Consider the following 20,975-nt stretch of genomic DNA (forward strand, 5'->3'; position numbering starts at 1 on the left):
ATCGCGTATGGTGGGGCATTTGGCTCAGGGGATGGCGATTTCGAAGCCCCTGCTAGTCATCATCGACAGAAGCCGGCTCTTCAGTGGTTACATGAAGATCTCCTGGAACTACGTTGGACTCCCCGATGGATGGTATCAGACAAAAATTAGGAACAGTCTCCCTGTGGATTCTGCGTAGACTCAGAGGTCTTCTAACTTCTACAGACGAACAACAATGTTCCGTATGTAGTTTATATGGAAAGTTTGGATAAAAACATGGCCCGCCTACATTATATGACTGTAGGGAAAATATTGCATCTTCTCTTACCTGAACTAAAGAATGCTATAATAAACATATCTTCTGTCGGGAATATCGTAGGGAAGGTTGAATTAAAAACTCCAGAAAATGCCAGTTTCTTAGTAAACAGCGAAGTATTCAAATAAAAAAGTATAGCTTACATTCCATCTTTCGTTCTTCACAAGCAGATAGCAATAAGGAAAGTTAATACAGACCTTGAAGAAGCAGAGATTTTGGAAGTAGTGCAGTCGACTGTATATTTCCCGTTACAGGCGTTATAAGGTTTGCTAAGCAATATCTAATGGATGATAAACGTGAAATTGTGAAACTGCAGACGTTCTTGTTAACCGTCGTTTCTTGAACTTTACCAGGCCCAGTGTCTATTCATGGAACTAGATGTCCTGTAGACCCTTATGTACCAGCTGTCAGGTAGTGTTTTAAATGTTTTCGATACGGGCACATCAGCAAACAATATCGATATCAGATGATATATAATTAAATGTGTCCTTTGAGACACCCGTCTCGTTATTATCTCGTGATAATGATCAAATATGATCGAAGCAGACTAAATCAATTAAAATTTGTGCCGCAGCCGGGACTCGAACCCGGGTCTTCTTGCTTACTAGGCAGATATGCTACCACTACACCACCGAGGCACTATGGCAGACATAGCTGCACGAACTACCTAGGACGAGTTCCCTCCCCAACACAAACTTTAATTCATTTTCCCTTAATATCGTCACTATTGCCAGGGCTCGCCGGTATTGGCGAGCTACCCAGTATTGGACATAGCGGGACGTCTGCTGTACCATATGGTGATCTTCTCAGATCTTATAATTAAATGTGTCCTTTGAGACTCCCGTCTCGCCTAGTAAGCAAGAAGACCCGGGTTCGAGTCCCGGCTGCGGCACAAATTTTAATTGATTTAGTCTGCTTCGATCATATTTGATCATTATCACGAGATATCAGATGAGTTGCAACATTTGTAGTGGGCCTCATTCCGTAGAATCCAGCACCTCACCTGTTGCTATTTGTGGTCGCTGTGGCGGTCAACGCCCATCCACGGATCGATCCAGTACTGAATATCGCAGACGACGAAGAGCTCAGGAACTAGCTACGTTTAATAATATAGGCTTCAGGGATGAGCTGAACGTCATTCCTAAGCCAAACTTCGCTTCCGTCACAGGGCGACAACAAATTGTCCGTCCCGAGCCGATAGTGTCTGTTCAAACAAACTACAGCACGCAAGACCATCAGAACAAAGAACTTTTTCCGCGGCTGCCTGCGACAAGCGTGCATGGTTGTCAGCGCGCATGTGGGATTGATGCTAAACGTGTGGATTAGCCTCTTCGACAAACATTGCTCACTTGACATTACCGGCGATAAGCGGAAGGAACCGAACACCGTAATGAACATCAGTGGCCTCAGTACCGAAACCTGCTATACCCCACGCAACATGCAGCCACCCCTGTACGTCAGAACCCCTGTGCGCCTGCTGCTCATAGGTAACAACTCCTCAAATACCACATCAACGACAGCCTCCAGTTCACAGTGATCTAATCGATAAGATAATAAATTTTATGGACACTAGCATTCAAAATAAGCGATGGAACAGTACTGTGAACGATAACGATATAAGGCTTCCCGTAACAGGTGTTCTTGATTCTCTCCCAGGCTAAATTATGAAGCTTATAAAAGGACTGCAGTGAAACGCAAAATCAGCTAATTCCAAACAGAGAAATCTTACAAAGAGAACTATTTGAGTCAGCCTGATATACACACATCAAAAAAGTTTTGCACCACCTCGGCTCCGAGAGTGCTGTGCAGAAAATTGGATTAGAGATCAACATAAACATCATTTCCTCCCTTTTTATTGCTCATGAAAACCTCACATTGCATGTTGTACGACCATACAGCGAGACCTTCAGAGGTGATGGTCCAGATTGCTGTACACACCGGTACCCTTAATACCGAGTAGCACGTCCTCTTACGTTGATGCATGCGTGTATTCGTCGCGGCATACCATCCACAAGTTCTTCAAGGCACTGTTGATCCAGATTGTCCCACTCCTCAACGGCGATTCGGCGTAGAACCCTCGCAGTGGTTGGTGGGTTACGTCGCCCATAAACAGCCCTTTTCAATTTATCCCAGAGATGTTCGATAGGGTTCGTGTCTAGAGAACGTGCTGGCCACTCTAGTCGAGCGATGTCGTTATCCTGAAGGAACTCAATCACATTATGTGTACAATGGGGGGCGCGAATTGTCGTCCGTGAAGACTAATGCCTCGTCAATATGCTGCCGATATGGTTTTACTAACGGTCGAAGGATGGGATTCATGTGTCGTGCAAACGTTACGGCGCCTTCCATGACCACCAGCGGCGTACGTCGGCCCCACATAATGCCACCGCAAAACATCAGCTAATCTCCACCTTTCTGCGCTCGCAGGACAGGTGTTCAGCCTGACAGGGTTGCCTCCAAACACGTCTCCGACGGTTGTCTGGTTGAAGGCGTATGCGATACTCATCGGTGAAGAGCACGTGATGCCAATCCTGAGCGGTTCAGTCAGCATGTTCTTGTGTCGATCGGTACCGCGCTGCATGGTGTCGTGGTTTAAGGGAATAATTCCTTTCCTTGTAGTAAACTGTTCGATTTCCATCATTGATCCACAGGATAAATTAATCACTTGTATACCGATGGCAGCACAGGATCTTATGAAAAGTCTTTTAGAATCTTTAATATCCCTCACACCAATGCACTAATGTACAATCTCCTGATTAATTTTCAAATCTTGAAATATTCTTGTTGAAAGTTAAATTAGTCTTGCATATAAATATAGGATGTTGGTATTTGTAACGGTAGAAACAGGAGCTGTTAAATTTCAAACAATATCCTGCTATTGCTCACAAAATAATCTTCCCCCGGGTAGTTATGAAACAGAATTTTTTTGTGTTCTTGTATTTTTCTTAACCTTTTCCGTAAATAAAAGAATAATGCTACGTTAGTATGACAGGTGATATGTCTTAAGGTCGATGACGATCTTCTGATGATTTAACCATGCCACGTTTGCATTACGTATGTGTAGAGTCAACATTTACGATTCCCCTGCATGTGATTGTGATTCCGAGTCAGAAGCTGGTGTAAACCATATTTTGTTTTCCTGTTCCAAATCTGACAATGTACGATCGAAATATGAGGTCTTTTATGAATATACATCACCATCTCCCTCAATCAGCGCCTTTTGCTTTCTAAAGACATTCGTCTATATAAAGCGTCTGTCAGTTTTCTTAAGAATGTAAGGAAACATTTCTAGGATTCATGTTTTCATTTGAATTTATTCATGTGGAATTTATATCCTGTATCTGCATCTTTTATTTCTGTAGTGACACACGTTCTTCCTACCTCCAAAGCTTGACATTAACCTAATTTAGGAGGGTCGTAGTCTTCACTTGTCTCAGGGTGTGTAAAACTTGTTCGTTTGTTTTTAAGCTTCAACAATTCGTTGAATGCTTCTTAGAAAAAATTGAGGTCTTGAGACGATGTGGTCATTACAGATGGGAACCACTCGTGAAGGAAGAATGGGAAAACAAATCAAACGCGTCCTTATCAAAAGAACAACCGCGGTTTTCGCACAAAACGATTTAGGGTAATCGTTGGAAACCTAAATGAGAGTGGCCCGACAAGGATGTGAACCTCGTTCCTCTCGAGCGTGAGCCTGGTGCCTTGACCGCTGCACCTACTACTTAGGTGTTTGCGCGAACCAGATCTGGATTTGCACACATGAGTCTTGTAACGCGACAAGGCTGGAGGAAAAGTCTCAGGCTGCCGTTCTCAGGCTGCCGTTAAAGAGTTATTTGTTAAAGATGGGGAAATCATGAAAGGTCCCACTGCTGAGGGAAGATCCAGAACGATAAATAATAACAGACGGTCCATAACTAATGTTGTTGAAGACCAAAGTGGTAAAGGAGCATAATCATTAGTTTAAGCTGCTGAAGAACGCCAGGGATGATTCCGTTACGAGAAACGCGTCCAAAATGGAATTACTATAGAAGACTGTTCTTTGTGCCGTGTGGATATGAACGGAGGTTAGCGGACGGTAATAGGTTCCACCCAGGTCGGCATGAGGGGGTTATACGGACAAAGGAGGGATTAGCAGGAATGAGCGTCTGGCCGTAAGCAGTAAGCACAGAGAGGCAAACGGCGAGAGCGCCACTAACAGCTGCAGATGGCCGAAGCTAACTGTTGTTTGGAAATATCAAGGCTCTCAGCAGAACGAACACTCCAGTAACTTGGAATGAGACAAGGAATATTGATACAATAAGTTCATTGGTTATATGTGAATCCAAGATATGCAATCCTTTGTTACAGAAGCACCAACTGTAACTACAAGCATAACTAGACCCTACGCTGTAAACGTTTACACACTTTAAATAGCAAACAAGGCTGTCTTACAAGGTAGCCAGTATTACGGGTTGCAAAGAAAATTACATTATTATTAATTGCGTTATGATGAAAGCGTTTACATTGTGTCATAACAGAAAGTTCTCCACACTTCCATTTTTAAATGAAATGGACAAAGTTAATTGTGTAACAAATTAATTTAACATATTGACCTTGGGGACGGTATCTGATTGAAAGTGCGATAAACATACATCTTTGTCTACGTAAATCATACATCTATTGTGAGTTTCTCGTATGTTTCCTGCTATTGTAAATAATTTACCTTTACTGAACTAGGACAAAGGTGAAAGAGCGCACTATAGCAGTAGAGAATAAGATCCTTGACTATGTGTTTAATTTTATCTGTGGTTGACTTGTTAGTCTGTGTTATACAGCGCTGAGTCATCCTTATTTGAGACATAGCAGCGGAAAATTTGTATCGTGTGTGCATTGAACCTTACCCCACAGGAAGCAACAGATTGTTTCTTACAAAAAAAAAATTTAGAGTAGGTTATTTACCTTTGACAGCTACTACTGCTGATTTTTATTTCTTTTCGAGAACATCAGTATTCCAGACACAAAAACAGCCTACTGAGCTAGTGGTAAGTCACTTTAATTTCAGGTCCGATCTCGCCTTGAATTCTCGAGCAAACAGTGTGTATTCAGGATTGTCAGGTGTCGTGCTAACAAGCACATTAATTTTCAGTGAACAGTGTTGGTATTTTCAAATACAGTAGATCGTCGATTATCCGGAGTAATTGGGGGACATGGGTGTTCGGAAAACTGGTTTGTTCGGATAATCGAACAGTACATGTTTATTTGCCAAAAAGAAGTACTGTACAGTAAATTTATTCATAAAAACAGGCATCTCTTTTAGTATTACAAGGTAACATACAAAGGCAACTTCAGTAGGAATATATAGTATGTGGCACAGTTTATTAAACAAAACTATATACATATTACATACGCATTTTGCATGAACAATACACACAGTATACAAAATTAACGTTTAAAAAATCCTTTGTTGGTCTGTCTAAGCAAGCCTACACGCTTACGAGCAGCTAAGTCACGTACTTTTTTCATTACAGATATCTGAAACTGGTCACTTTCATTTTGGGCTTCAAACCATCGCAAGGCAGTTTCTAAACAAGTGAACGCCTCAGAAGCTGGTGGTATACTTTCATCTTCACTTTCTGGAGCAATGATTGATGAGACGCTGGCGGAGTCATCTTTATCAGTGACGACGTTTACAATCTCGCTGTCCTGCATGATTTGGTGTCCTGGATCTGCATCATCGATATTCATCCATTCATGAACGTCTTCTTCATCACATTCGTGGCAATCTATTTCTTTTAGCATACCGAGAATTTCGGACATATCATTCTGTTCGTTATTTTCAATCATACCTTGTAAATTTTCTTCTGTGTCCAAAATTTTATTCCAGGTTTTCTTCAAATTCTCTTGCTTTACACTATTCCTTGCTGCGCTGATCATGAAGGACGCGTCTTTCAAGTCAATATTCTTATGATTTCTTAAGAGACTTTCTTCTCCATCCTCTTCTTTTTCTAACAATAACTTACGCAACAATTCTCTCCTGTAATTGCGTTTGAAAGTCTCAATAACGCCTTGATCCATGGGCTGTTATAAGTAGGTTATGTCCATTATAATTATCCAGGCTGTTATGCCGTGGTCGTTTGATGAATTTTGTCTCAATTCCCAACGTTTCGCCTCCGACTGCGAGAGACTCTTCAAGGGGGTCCGTAGGTCGATGGAAGGTCCAACACACCCACTGGCTCGGTCAGTAGCGAGCCAGTGGGTGTGTTGGACCTTCTATCGACCTACGGACTCCCTTGAAGATGTCTCCCGCAGTCGCAGACGAAACGTTGGGAATTGAGACAAAATTCATCAAACGACCACGGCATAACAGCCCGGATAATTATAATGGACATGATATTTCCGACCGTGAAAGTCTACATTTTAGTAATAAGGAGGTTACGTTAGGTGGAAGAAATATTACCTTTATGAACTCGTCTTTTTCGCTTAAAATATCACATGACGGATGAGTTGGTGCATTGTCAAGGAGAAGTAGTGTTTTCTCCTTCTTCCCATTCTCTAGCTGATGAGCTTTTACAGAGGGTGGGAAAACGTCCAGAAACCACTTCATAAAAATCGTGCTATCCATCCAGGCACTCTTTTTGTGAGGTGTGCAACCGGCTTGGTCGGTCAGCAGCGCATTGTGAAGGCCCCATTAGAAGCAATGTTCCGCCAGCGGTGGCCCAGTGCAGCGACTACTGTGGGAAACTTGGTTTGGGAGTGAGGGGGATGGTGGACGGTAGGGTGGGAGAGTAACAGGTGCGAGCGAGTACACAGTTCGGTTAAGCGGTCGTTCGGTTGACGCTCTACTGTAGTTACTTTCTTCCGTTCAGAGCAGTGGTTTATTTTTGTGAATATTCGTAGTCTAGCGTTGCATTTCATATCGCGCTTCGTTCATAATGCACTTCGGTACTGTTTTAGTTATACCATAGTTTTGATTGAGCTCACAATTATTTTCTTTTGTCATTTAGCTACATTCATTTTCTTTATTTCAAATTTTGCGTTTCGTAACGCCTGAAATTTTTTTAAAAGTAAGTTTTGCTCAGCAATTGAATACGTTATCCAAAGTACATACATGAGGAGAAAATTTTCGAAATTAGTGCATCCAGTTACCTCTTACAATATTTTGTAGAAAGCTTACACTGTTTAAAGGAATAGAAATTAGTGTTAGTAGAAAAGTGTCAAATAATGTTTCATTGAACAAATATTAATGGTAGATTTAGTAGTATAGGAATGGTGATCTAATTCCGTTTACATTTACATTTCCAGTTCACTTTCATTCCATTTCAACTATACACGACTTGTTGAAACAATGTGAAGTGCGTTACGTGATGGGTGAGATCCCATTGGCTACAGGTTGGTGACGTCGGTAGACATGGTGCTGAGAGATGTCCTCTTGGGAGCGTGGGAAAATGGAAGTAAGGAGTTTTATTATGGCTAAGAGAGAGAGAGAGAGAGAGAGAGAGAGAGAGAGAGAGAGAGAGGTCTGAGTTTGGTTTTTCTGATGTGAGAGTGGATGTTTGTTTACGACCATCGGAGGTTTGGATATTTCGCAATCGAGAGTATAGTAAAGTTATATAGATTGGACTTGTGTGATTTCGGCTGTCGGAACATAGGACTCTATTTCGTTGCACGAGTACTTTAGTTTCCGCATTTGAGCGTAGGGTTCAAAGAACTAGTGTTCAAACGCAATTAGCAGTCTGAGCGTTTTAAGCGGAGACTACCATCACTCGTGTGCAGTTAGCGAAGTTGAAAATGGAACATTCTTACTAGATGAACTCTGTTTTTATCTCATTAACGAACGTCACTCAGTAGGGAGCTACGTGAAGCACAAATATGGTATAGTTCCACATTATTACTTTGACTTCCCAGATCTTTTACTCGCAGTACGTGTCAGCCCTCAACCACTGGACCGCAGGATGACCTGTGTGGTGGATTGATTAGTCACTACCATATCAGGGCGTAAAGTAGACAGTGTACGTAACGGCCCTGAGTCATCTACGAGCCGAGCATTAACTGACAGAGTCGTACATTAGTCCAGTGAAGTTAAGTCGGAGTCTGCGTTTCTACCTAAAAAGTGAGATTGTTAACTCGGCTCCTGAATTCAGTGAAATCTAAAAAGCACTATTTTTAAATGAACGACAGTTCTTCCTAATACTGATACAATCAGTTTTCAATAAATTTCGTAACACTAAAGTTTGCGATTAGTTCAGTTGGGCTGTTCAGGAGCATGACCGCCGGTCTTTGCGACCGCTAGAGCCACTTATGTGGCCAGAAAGGCGCCATCGAATAATCCTCTCGTTGCGCGCCTGCGGAGTTTCGTTTCAGTCGATTCAAAACGGCGCACTCTCAGCAAACCGTGGTGCTCCCTCAGCACACGGCAGATCTGGAAGTTGACCACCGCTGCTCCGCCGGTGAGGACGTCTACCTTCGCTGCTAGCGATTCCCTCTGGCGTGTGCTTTATCACTGACACGGTAGCACGGTTTCTGCAGCATATATGGTTTTGTCAAGGAGGCGCTGACAATTCCCTTCCTCCACCCTTGCCAATGAAAGCTTTTGTAATGAATATGAGTATCGGTGGTAATATGTAGTATCGCAGTAAATGAGTATTGGACCTCCAAAAGCCACACAGTGAAACTTTCCACCGTACAGATGTGTCTGTGATCGCTTTCCCCAACATATCTTAATGCAATTTGCTTACCGCACGTCTTCTGAAGCTGTCCCGTAGCCATTGTCCTGCTTGGTTTCTTCTCCGTCCGTCGCTAGCTCTAACGCTTGTGCCATAAACGGTACTTAATTATGTGACAAGTAGGGAGGTTTAAATGCTGCGCGTAATAAGAATCGAAAAACGTTAGGATACCAACCAATTTTGTTTTATTTCATTAATCGCAAAATTAGTCAAACGATTTCTAGAGCCAGCCTATCATTAATATTCATAACAAGACTACCGCTCGTTAATAATTATTTCCCGAGCATCGCAAAAGTCACAAAAATACTTCGACGATCTTAGTATGAACATGAGACATGTTTTCTGAGGCAACTTTAACAATTAACTCTTCCTTTAAACGAGCTGAACTTCACCAAGTAATTCGCGTGTTGCCTCCTCAAACACCGATCGTAGACTGCCTTGGATTAACACAACCTCGCACAAATACGTCATTTATCAACAAACTGTTGCTTCATGACATCAGATTTTATTCACAGACTCATTTATTACCTCCTCTGAAACTGATCTAAAACCATCAGTGACGTATCTTAGCAGTTTAGCGTCTGCCCTCTCAGGTCGGGCTGGTCATTGGTCCATTCTTTACGCCAATAAGCAAGCACTGATGGCAACTAAAATTTATAATTATCGTTTCCTGATGAACTGATATTGAAATTATTATTAGGAAGTTCTCAGTGCAAATAAGGTCATCAGCACAGTTCCAGCTGTATATTGAGATTTAAACAGTAAACATAATCGATAAGATTCGTCTGTTAGCGCCCACGCCGGGTAGCCTTGCGGTCTCAGCCAGGCGGCTTGCCACGTTTCGCGCGGCTCCCCCGTCGGAGGTTAGAGTCCTCCCTCGGGCATGGGGGGGTGTGTGTGTTCAAATGGATCTGACCACTATGGGACTTAACATCAGAGGTCATCAGTCACCTAGAACTTAGAACTACTTAAACCTAACTAACCTAAGGACATCACACACATCCATACCCGAGGCAGGATTCGAAGCTACGGTCGCAGGTTCGAATCCTGCCTCAGGCATGGATGTGTGTGATGTCCTTACGTTAGTTAGGTTTAAGTAGTTCTAAGTTCTAGGTGACTGATGACCACAGCAGTTGAGTCCCATAGTGCTCAGAGCCATTTGAACCATCACACACATCCATGCCCGAGGCAGGATTCGAACCTGCGACCGCAGCAGTCGCACGGGTCCGGACTGAAGCGCCTAGAACCGCAGTCTAGGGACCGATGACCTCAGCAGTTAGGTCCCATAGAAGCTTACCACAAATCTTGGCGCCCAGGGTGACAGGTCTCTGTGCTCCAGTACGGTACGGCTCTTGCCCGGCCGTTCTGGCGCGTCTTTCGAAGAACCTGCTTTGTGATCCTACCTACACGCTAGCATGCTGTAGCAAAATCTTCCTATACTGTGCATTGAAACATAGCATAAACGCCACACTATTGCACCTAAACTTTTGTTCCTCCGTATTCGTGAGAACCAGAATTCACTAGCGCGCCTGCCCATAATGATTCTTGATTTCAGCAGTATCCCTAAGATTACTTCCGGCAAATGGCAGATGCTCCGTCGATGAGACCAACGCCGATTTCCTTTCCTCCGGTCCCCCAACTGAACTTGCGCCTCAGATCCGTTGACCTTGATTTTGACGTGACGTTAAGCTCCATCTTGTAAAAACCATAGTCATCTTCGGAGAGCTCGTCTGTAGAAGTTTGCAAGTTCAGTGGGGAGTCTCGGCATGTCTCAGCGTTTAGTCATCTTGGACGAGCCTGCTCTCCAAAAGTGAAATCGTGTTTGCAAAATAATAGGACAAAGCTAACAATTGAGAAAGAGCAGTATATTGAAAGTGACAGATTCGAGTGTTCGCACTTCCAGGCATATTATTTTAATGGCTTCCCATAATAACCACAGTAGTGGCCCCCACGAAACACACATCAGAGCTACGTTCTGCTCCCAGAATACTAATATCATGACTCCCAAGACCGTTAGTGCTTTGACTTCACCGGTAGATCAAATACTAACCTTGACTCTTTTAAGTTTCTCTGCAGTTGTGAGACCTCTAAATTGGCGTGTAACATAAAACGTTTAGCGGTTGGTATCAGCTAGCGCGCCGTATTTCGTGCAAAACTGACGTACTTATCCGACAACAATACGAAACGAATCGGTTTTTTGCGGCTATTTCCTCCTTGCCGTACCATTTAGTTCGACATAATCCGTGACCTAGCGACTTGAGACGTCGCGTGCGAAGCGGGCCATTGTGATGCGCGAGACAATCGGAATACAAGCCGACATGGGGACATCTGTTACGTAGATACACCTTTGTTTGTTTCTCTCGATACTGCTCTTCTAGAAGTTAGCACTAACTTAAATATTTCAAATATTACTTCAAAACATAATTATAAATTTTTAAACATGTTGTTGTTGTGGTCTTCAGTCCTGAGGCTGGTTTGATGCAGCTCTCCATGCTACTCTATCCTGTGCAAGCTTCTTCATCTCCCAGAACCCACTGCAACCTACATCCTTCTGAATCTGCTTAGTGTAGTCATCTCTTGGTCTCCCTCTACGATTTTTACCCTCTACGCTGCCCTCCAATACTAAATTGGTGATCCCTTGATGCCTCAGAACATGTCCTACCAACCGATCCCTTCTTCTGGTCAAGTTGTGCCACAAACTTCTCTTCTCCCCAATCCTATTCAATACCTCCTCATTAGTTATGTGATCTACCCATCTAATCTTCAGCATTCTTCTGAAGCACCACATTTCGAAAGCTTCTATTCTCTTCTAGTCTAAACTATTTATCATACATGTTTCACTTCCATACATGGCTACACTCCATACAAATACTTTCAGAAATGACTTCCTGACCCTTAAATCTAGACTCGATGTTAACAAATTTCTCTTCTTCAGAAACGTTTTCCTTCCCATTGCCAGTCTACATTTTATATCCTCTCTACTTCGACCATCATCAGTTATTTTGCTCCCCAAATATCAAAATTCCTTTACTAGTTTAGGTGTCTCATTTCCTAATCTAATTTCCTCAGCATCACCCGACTTCATTCGACTACATTCCATTATCCTCGTTTTGCTCTTGTTGATGTTCATCCTATATCCTACTTTCAAGACACTTATCCATTCCGTTCAACTGCTCTTCCAAGTCCTTTGCTGTCTCTGACAGAATTACAATGTCATCGGCGAACCTCAAAGTTTTTATTTCTTCTCCATGGATTTTAATACCCACTCCAAACTTTTCTTTTGTTTCCTTTACTGCTTGCTCAATATACAGATTGAATAACATCGGGGAGAGACTACAACCCTGTCTCACTCCCTTCCCAACCACTGCTTCCCTTTCATGTCCCTCGACTCTTATAACTGCCATCTGGTTTCTGTACAAATTGCAAATAGCCTGTCGCTCTCTATATTTTACCCCTGCCACCTTCAGAATTTGAAAGAGAGTATTCCAGTCAACATTGTCAAAAGCTTTCTCTAAGTCTACAAATGCTAGAAACGTAGGTTTGTCCTTCCTTAATCTAGCTTCTAAGATAAGTCGTAGGGTCAGTATTGCCTCACGTGTTCCAACATTTCTACGAAATCCAAACTGATCTTCCCCGAGGACGGCTTCTACTAGTTTTTCCATTCGTCTGTAAAGAATTCGTGTTAGTATTTTGCAGCTGTGACTTATTAAACTGATAGTTCGGTAATTTTAACATCTGTCAACACCTGCTTTCTTTGGGATTGGAATTATTATATTCTTCTTGAAGTCTGAGGGTATTTCGCCTGTCTCATACATCTTGCTCACCAGATGGTAGAGTTTTGTCAGGACTGGCTCCCCCCAAGGCCGTCAGTAGTTCCAATGGAATTTTGTCTACTCCGGGGGGCTTGTTTCGACTCAGGTCTTTCAGTGCTCTGTCAAACTCTTCACGTAGTATCATATCTCCCACTTCGTCTTCATCTACGTCCTCTTCCATTTCCATAATATTGTCCTCAAGTACATCGCCCTTGTATAGACCCTCTATATACTCCTTCCACCTTTCTGCTTTCCCTTCTTCGCTTAGAACTGGGTTTCCATCTGAGCTCTTGATGTTCATACAAGTGGTTCTCTTTTCTCCAAAGGTCTCTTTAATTTTCCTGTAGGCAGTATCTATCTTACCCCTAGTGAGATAAGCCTCTACGTCTTTACATTTGTCCTCTAGCCATCCCTGCTTAGCCATCTTGCACTTCCTGTCGATCTCATTTTTGAGACGTCTGTATTCCTTTTTGCCTGTTTCATTTAATGCATTTTTATATTTTCTTCTTTCATCAATTAAATTCAATATTTCTTCCATTACCCAAGGATTTCTAGTAGCCCTCGTCTTTTTACCTACTTGATCCTCTGCTGCCTTCACTACTTCATGCCTTAAAGCTACCCATTCTTCTTCTACTGTATTTCTTTTCCCCATTCCTGTCAATTTCTCCCTTATGCTCTCCCTCAAACTCTGTACAACCTCTGGTTCTTTTAGTTTATCCAGGTCCCATCTCCTTAAATTCCCACCTTTTTGCAGTTTCTTCAATTTTAATCTACAGGTTATAACCAATAGATTGTGGTCAGAGTCCACATCTGCCCCTGGAAATGTCTTACAATTTAAAACCTGGTTCCTAAATCTCTGTCTTACCATTATATAATCTATCTGATACCTTTTAGTATCTCCGGGATTCTTCCATGTATACAACCTTCTTTTATGATTCTTGAACCAAGTGTTAGCTATGATTAAGTTGTGCTCTGTGCAAAATTCTACCAGGCGGCTTCCTCATTCATTTCTTTGCCCCAGTCCGTAATCACCTATTACGTTTCCTTCTCTCCCTTTTCCTACTACTGAATTCCAGTCACCCATTACTATTAAATTTTCGTCTCCCTTCACTACCTGAATAATTTCTTTTATCTCATCATACATTTCTTCAGTTTCTTCATCATCTGCAGAGCTAGTTGGCATATAAACTTGTACTACTGTAGTAGGTGTGGGCTTCGTATCTATCTTGGCCACAACAATGCGTTCACTATGCTGTTTGTAGTAGCTTACCCGCATTCCTATTTTCCTATTCATTATTAAACCTACTCCTGCATTACCCCTATTTGATCTTGTGTTTATAGCCCTGCAGTCACCTGACCAGAAGTCCTGTTCCTCCTGCCACCTAACTTCACTAATTCCCACTAAATCTAACTTTAACCTATCCATTTCCCTATTTAAATTTTCTAACCTACCTGCCCGATTAAGGGATCTGGCATTCCACACTCCGATCCGTAGAACGCCAGTTTTCTTTCTCCTGATAACGACATCCTCTTGAGTAGTCCCCGCCCGGAGATCCGAATGGGGGACTATTTTACCTCCGGAATATTTTACCCAAGAGGACGCCATCATCATTTAATCATACAGTAAAGCTGCATGCCCTCGGGAAAAATTACGGCCGTAGTTTCCCCTTGCTTTCAGCCGTTCGCAGTACCAGCACAGCAAGGCCGTTTTGGTTAATGTTACAAGGCCAGATCAGTCAATCATACAGACTGTTGCCCCTGCAACTACTGAAAAGGCTGCTGCCCCTCTTCAGGAACCACACGTTTGTCTGGCCTCTCAACAGATACCCCTCCGTTGTGGTTGCACCTACGGTTACGGCCATCTGTATCGCTGAGGCACGCAAGCCTCCCCACCAACGGCAAGGTCCATGGTTCATGGGGGGGGGGGTTTAAACATAAATACTATAAAGTACAGTATTATATTCGTGGGCGTCTTAAGGGGTGACTGCTTCTGAAGGAATGTAGTAACGCAAAGCCCAGACGTAGGTACTATCATCAAAACTTTTAATTTCAGGAAGTAGTGCTCCCCTTGAACGAATTCCTGAAAGGAAAAAATCTAAAAATTTAAAATTTGATCGTCCTGAATGGCATGCCAGTTTCGAAAGCATTGCAATGGATATAACACCATCTAACACTCCATGAATTTCCAAATCGTTTCGTTTGTAACTTCGTGTCGTGCAAACTTTGCACATACCTTTCAGTTATTTTTAAGACGTCAGATCCGTCTATTATGGTAAATAGGCCCAATATTGAGCTTGAAGTTGAAGAAGTGTTTCACCCAGTGCTTTTCGTAGTCCGGCTCTCGGACATTTTTTAAGATTACGTATGCTGTGTATGTTCGGTAATCGACGTAAGTATCCTTTCTCTGACTGTGCGTTGTTTTTTGGATAATGTACTCTCTCTCTCTCTCTCTCTCTCTCTCTCTCTCTCTCTGCACACAAACACAATATATTATTACACATTCTGAAATTATTCCATAAAATTAGAGTAGTTATCGAGCAGATATGAGTTCATGTTTGTGTCTAAAGTTAATTTTATCGTCCATTAGATTCTTTACATAGCTGAATTTCTTGTGCGTGAATACCTCACTCCTTTCTGTGCCACTCTAAGGCTGAATGATGGATAGCGTAAACCATTTCATATCTCAATTGACAGTTGCGTATGAGAAACAAGGAATGAAGATTGCGTTTTAGGTTCCGTCGACAAGGAGGTCATTAGATACGGAGCACGAGGAGGATATGGAAGAAGGCTAGCTGTGTCCTTTTCAAAGGATTCATCATGGAATGAGCACTAAACGAGTTAGACAAAGCACAGAAAACATATCTCAATGGGCGAACGGGGATTTGAACCACCAGCCACCCGAATAAAGGGTAATTACATCCGCTTTGTTACGCTATTTCCATTTGTGGTTACATGGCATTGAAAATGCGCGTAATATTGAATGTGTGTCGTTTTTGTAATGGAAAGCATTTCCATTGCCAAATGATGCACTCAGTTGAGATTCGGTTACATATGCGTTCCCCCCGAATTCCCTGATACTACACTGATTTGCAGAATGTGTGTGAAGTGTTGTTCCTGTTGTGTGTTAATGATCTTTCGGATAATTTTAATAGTGACCTCAGACTTCTTGCAGATGCAGTCGTGTATATTGAAATACTGTCTGGAGGAAGCTGCATGAATATTGAGCCATATGTCGAGAAGATTTCGAAGTGGTGCAAAAATTGATAACTTGCTTTAAATGTTAAGAAAATAATGTACAATTTCGGACTTCAGAAAACGAAAGAACGCAGTATCGTGTGAGTACAGCATCGTGTCGCAATTGTACTTGTTCAACTATTAGAAAATACTTGAGTGTAACACTTTGCAGTGATGTGGGTTAAACGAGCATATAGTCTCAGTCGTGGGTAAAGCAGGGAGGAGATTTCGGTTTATTGGTAGAATACTGGTAAAATGCAATCAGTGTACAAGAGAGAGATTGCTTACAAATCAATCGTGCGACCAATTCTACTCGTAGAATGTTGCTCAAGTGTCTGGAACTCGTAAAAAATGGGACTAACAGTGGATATTGAACGTATACAGAGAAGGGCACCACGAATGGTCACAGATTTCTTTGATCCATGGGAAAGTGTCACAGAGATACTGAAGGAACTCAATTGGAAAACTCTTTAAGACAGACGTAAATTATCTCGAGAAAGTCTATTGACAGTTTCAAGAATCGTCTTTAAATGTTGTCTCTAGAAATAGAGTACAACCCCCTATGTATCGCTCAGTATAGGAATCGTGAGGATAAGATTGTATTAATTGCACCACACATGGAGCTATTTAAATAATCACTCTCCTCTCGCTCCATATGTGAATGGAACGGGAAGAAACCTTAATTATTGGTAGAATGGGACGTACTCTCTGCCATGCACTTCACAGGGTTTTCTAGAGTGTTCACGTAGATGAAGTTCTTGGTTCAATACAGTCAAAATTCTCTGTTCACAGGTATGACGGATGGATACAGTAAACATGCTCCCCTTATTAACTCTCCTGCAAACTTCCTTCGAAGCGGATATCATTGCGAGCCACCTGCCTAACTCAGCAACATTACCGCTGAGGAAACACTTGGCGCTGCGCTATCCAGAATATAATGCTCCCCATTTCGGCTGCCACAGCTGTGTAGCCAACTCGTGGGTAACGGTCGGAGATTCCACTTCGCTGCCTCAGACAGAGATCGTTGTCCCTAACGCTACCCAGAACAACTACGTGAGTCGGAACGTGGCAAAGAGATTTTCTCATGACAGTATTACGTCACTGCCCTACGTTGCACTTTTTGTAACTGTAATGTCAGTCTTGAGGGTATATCGAATACTGAATCAGCTGTTGAACGCTCAGTTTCACTAATCAGCGCTTCCGTGGCATCTCTCACCTTAACACTGCTGTGTCTCACCTTATGCTTAAGTGAAAACACAGTTATCACTTTATCGATGGCAAACACGAAAAAAAACATCCTCTTTTACGTCTGTCATTGTGTGCAACAAATAGCTGTAATTTTTTATTCATTATTCAGCAATCGATTTAGGCCTGCTTTACACCATGTTAAGACTGTCTATATTGCACAGTAAAAACATTACAGAAAGTGTGTACACCTATATTGATATATAAACACATGAAAACAAAGTTGTAGTAACATTTACATAAAACATGATTAGCTGAGCATCACAATAAACCTCTCCATAGAATATGAACACTTCATATTTTACACAACTTGTCAAAAGCCACAGATAAATTAAAATTATTGTACAGCATATGCATGCCTTTTTTTTTCAGAACGTTTCATCGATGAAAAGGATAAAGTTATTCAGATTCTTACCTATTCTGTTTGTAATCTCGAAAGACCGTCGTGACCTGTCTATTAGTATCGAGTTACAAATGGTGAGAGACTGTGACATAGTTCTATCATTTTCATTTAAGCAAAGTTTTGATAACGTCGGGAATCTCTTTCTATTACTGAAGAGGAGTTAGTTGCTATGGAATGCCGAAACTGATCAATAAGGAAGCTTGTACCGACAGCGGATTCGTTCCACAGCCTTCCGCGCCTCGGTGCCCTTAAGAGAAACCTACCACTGTTGCCGTGTGATGTCTTATCCCTAATGTATTGTGATAAATTGCATAAGTCAATGCCTGTCTCTGCAGGTCGGTTTAGAACGGCTTTCAGAACATGCCTGCGACGCCTCTAATTGATAGTAGAAGAAAATAGTAATCGTGCTTCAGACTACTAACAGAAGTTCAAATGAGAGTAAACAGTTGATGACTGTAGCTGCTAATATAAGTAATTTGCAATAAAGCTAGAGTTGTACATAGTTCAGAGCGAGCTGTGGTAAGACAGTGGAATCGTATTCGGGAGGATGACAGTTCAAGTCCCCGTCCAGCCATCCAGCTTTAGATTTTCCATGGTTACCTTATATCATTTAAGTTAAATATTGTGATTGTTCCTTTGAGGGTGCACGTTAGCTTTCCTGGCCCATGTTTTCTTCATCCGGGCTTCCACACCGTAATTTATGTATGCATCATTGACAAAACGTGAAACCTCGTATTGTTCCTGTTGCTGTCGTATTACTTGATACGTCTTTTGCCGTCGCAGTCGTCTGTGCGCGTTGTACTCACCTCTGTGTGATGTTTTTGCAGTCAGCTCCACACGTATTTTAATGCTAGTGAGCAATGTGGGAGGTGCAACGCATGATGCTATCTTCGAAATGTGCTCCAGTTGCCACGTAACCCAAACTTGTAGATAACAGCCCGGCAAGCAGTTGGCTTTGTTTGACAAACGCATGCGTAAACGGTCAGTTCTGTTTGTCAGATCGGCCATCAGTCAAACTTTCCCTGACATGTCAAATAACAGTCTGTTTGACAAACACGTCAGACAAAGTAGAACACTGCCAAATAATTTTTCAAACCCGTCAGGTTAGAGTTCGCAGAATTCTCGAGATCGTATGCTGCGTTTGCCGCAGTTACTGCAACCAAAAATAAACATTTCTGTTCCATCAATGCAACCTATTGTCGACACCTATGCCATTCACAATACTCATGCAGTGGTTCAGCGTCACGTTCCGTCACGCCTTGTTGAATGTGATGGCAGGCGAACAGCAGCCACAATGGGGAGACAAGGCGCGAGCTGTTACGAAAGGAACGCAGCTACTAAGGATTGTTGGTACTCTCAGTAAACGTCAGCATCAGTAATGTTCAGAACGGTAACATTTCTACGCAATAGAGTAGGAAACGGGATTTAACTGAATTGTTTAGTTATGAATTTATGAATTGTCTGTGCAGCTATTGAAATGCTCTTAAGTCATTATAAATGTTTCATTTTATTCAGTTAGTCTTCAGTGGTCAGAAAATTACTACCTCTTGACTGTTTTGTTTCCGGGATGCAGTAAATGAAATGCAGTTTTTCTGTGTTACTGCATTTCCCTCGCCATTCTCAGTTAAATAAGAATGAGCTACATGTACTCATATTTCGCACGTACTTTTCTCTTTGGCAGTAATTTGTCGTGTACGACCTGTACGCAGCAGTGCATGTCTTCCAGACGAAGTTTTCCACATTTAACTTCGTGAAACTTCTTAATTTCTACCTGTCAGTGTTCTTATGTCGCTGTATATTTTTCTTTTTTCGTTAACTTCCATGTGTTAGGTGTGTGTGTGTGTGTGTGTGTGTGTGTGTGTGTGTGTGTGTGTGTGTGTGTGTGTGTGTGTGTGGTATACATGTTGTTCGCCCGTCTGAAAGAGGTAAAAACCAACCAACTATGGATTCAGAAGTAGCGTTGTATGGAGACACATTAAGTGCCCGTTTCATTCTACACTGATCAGCCAGAACATTACGACCACCTACCTAGTATCTATATAAACCCGTCCAGGCGACAGCAGCGTCAAATGGCGAGGAATGACTGCTAGTCAGACTGACGCATAATGCAGGTGGTATCAGTGAGCGGGCTGTCCCTGTGTTGCTTGGGGAAGGCGCACCATCTATCTGAGTTTGACCGAGGGCCGACTGTGACGTGCACGGCACGAACAATTCGGAAACTGCACGACTTCACCGGATGTTCGAGGAGTGCAGTGGTGAGTGTCGTTAAGACGGGGCCAAACCAAGGTGAAACTACATCCAGATGTCGTGGGGTTGGGTGACCACCCCCTTATTACTGATGTCGGACGTCGTAAGCTGGCTAGAATTGTAAAACAGGACAGGCGGCGAACTGTGGCGGAGTACAAGTATGTCTGAACACACTGTGCATCGAACATACCTAACGATGAGCCTCCGCAGCCGACGGCCCAAGCGTGTGCTAGTGTTAACCCCTCGACGTCGGCAACTGCGACTGAAATGAGCACGTGACTATCGGCACTGGATGTTGGCGCAGTGGCAGAGCATTGCATGGTCCGATGAATTAAGATACCTTCATCACCATGCCGACGGGAGGAGGCGAATCTGTCGTCTTCCAGGGGAACAACTGCTTGACAACTGTACTGCGGGACAGAGACAAGCTGGCAGCGGCTCCATTATGCTATGGGGAACGTTCACGAGAGCATGATGGGTAAAGTGGAGCTCGTTCGAGGCACCTTAACGGTCAAGGAGTATCGTACACTGCAGAAGACGTACACCCATCATGACGACCATGTTTTCCGACGGCAGTTGCATTTTTCAACAAGATAAGGCGCCATATCACAAGCCCACGACTGTGATGGAGCAGTTCGAGCAACAGTGGCCAGCTCCAGTTGCTGTGCTGGCTCCCAAACTCGCCAGATCTGAACCCGATTGAACACATCTGGGATGTGATAGAAAGTGGTATCCAGCTCATCGCCCCCCCCCCCCCTCCCCGAAATTTACGGGACGTGTGTGTGTGTGTGTGTGTGTGTGTGTGTGTGTGTGTGTGCAGATGTGGTGCCAACTTCCTCCAGCGACCTACAAAGGCCTCGTTGTTTCCATGCCACGACGCATCGCCGCTCTTATCCGTGCCAAAGATGAACATACCAGCTATTAGGTAGATGGTCATAACATTCTCACTGACCAGTGTACGTGTTAAGGGTCTAGTTCTCGCTTTAGGCGATATTAACTGTAGTAAGTTCAGATTTTCGGGATTTATTTTCAGGCTC

General features: G+C 42.8%; 1 protein-coding gene and 1 non-coding gene across 2 annotated transcripts in view; one reads left to right on the top strand and one right to left on the bottom strand.

Annotated features, from left to right (window-relative positions):
- The window catches only part of LOC126354028 (leucine-rich repeat-containing protein 15-like), a 316,933-nt gene that overhangs the window by 202,863 nt on the left and 93,095 nt on the right, over window positions 1-20,975 (top strand). The gene's annotated exons all lie outside the window — the stretch shown is intronic.
- On the bottom strand, window positions 862-933 carry Trnat-agu (transfer RNA threonine (anticodon AGU)). Its single transcript has one exon. It is a non-coding gene; the product is annotated as a tRNA-Thr (tRNA).

Source organism: Schistocerca gregaria, chromosome 3 (genome assembly GCF_023897955.1).
Source record: "Schistocerca gregaria isolate iqSchGreg1 chromosome 3, iqSchGreg1.2, whole genome shotgun sequence".
Taxonomy (NCBI): domain Eukaryota; kingdom Metazoa; phylum Arthropoda; class Insecta; order Orthoptera; family Acrididae; genus Schistocerca; species Schistocerca gregaria.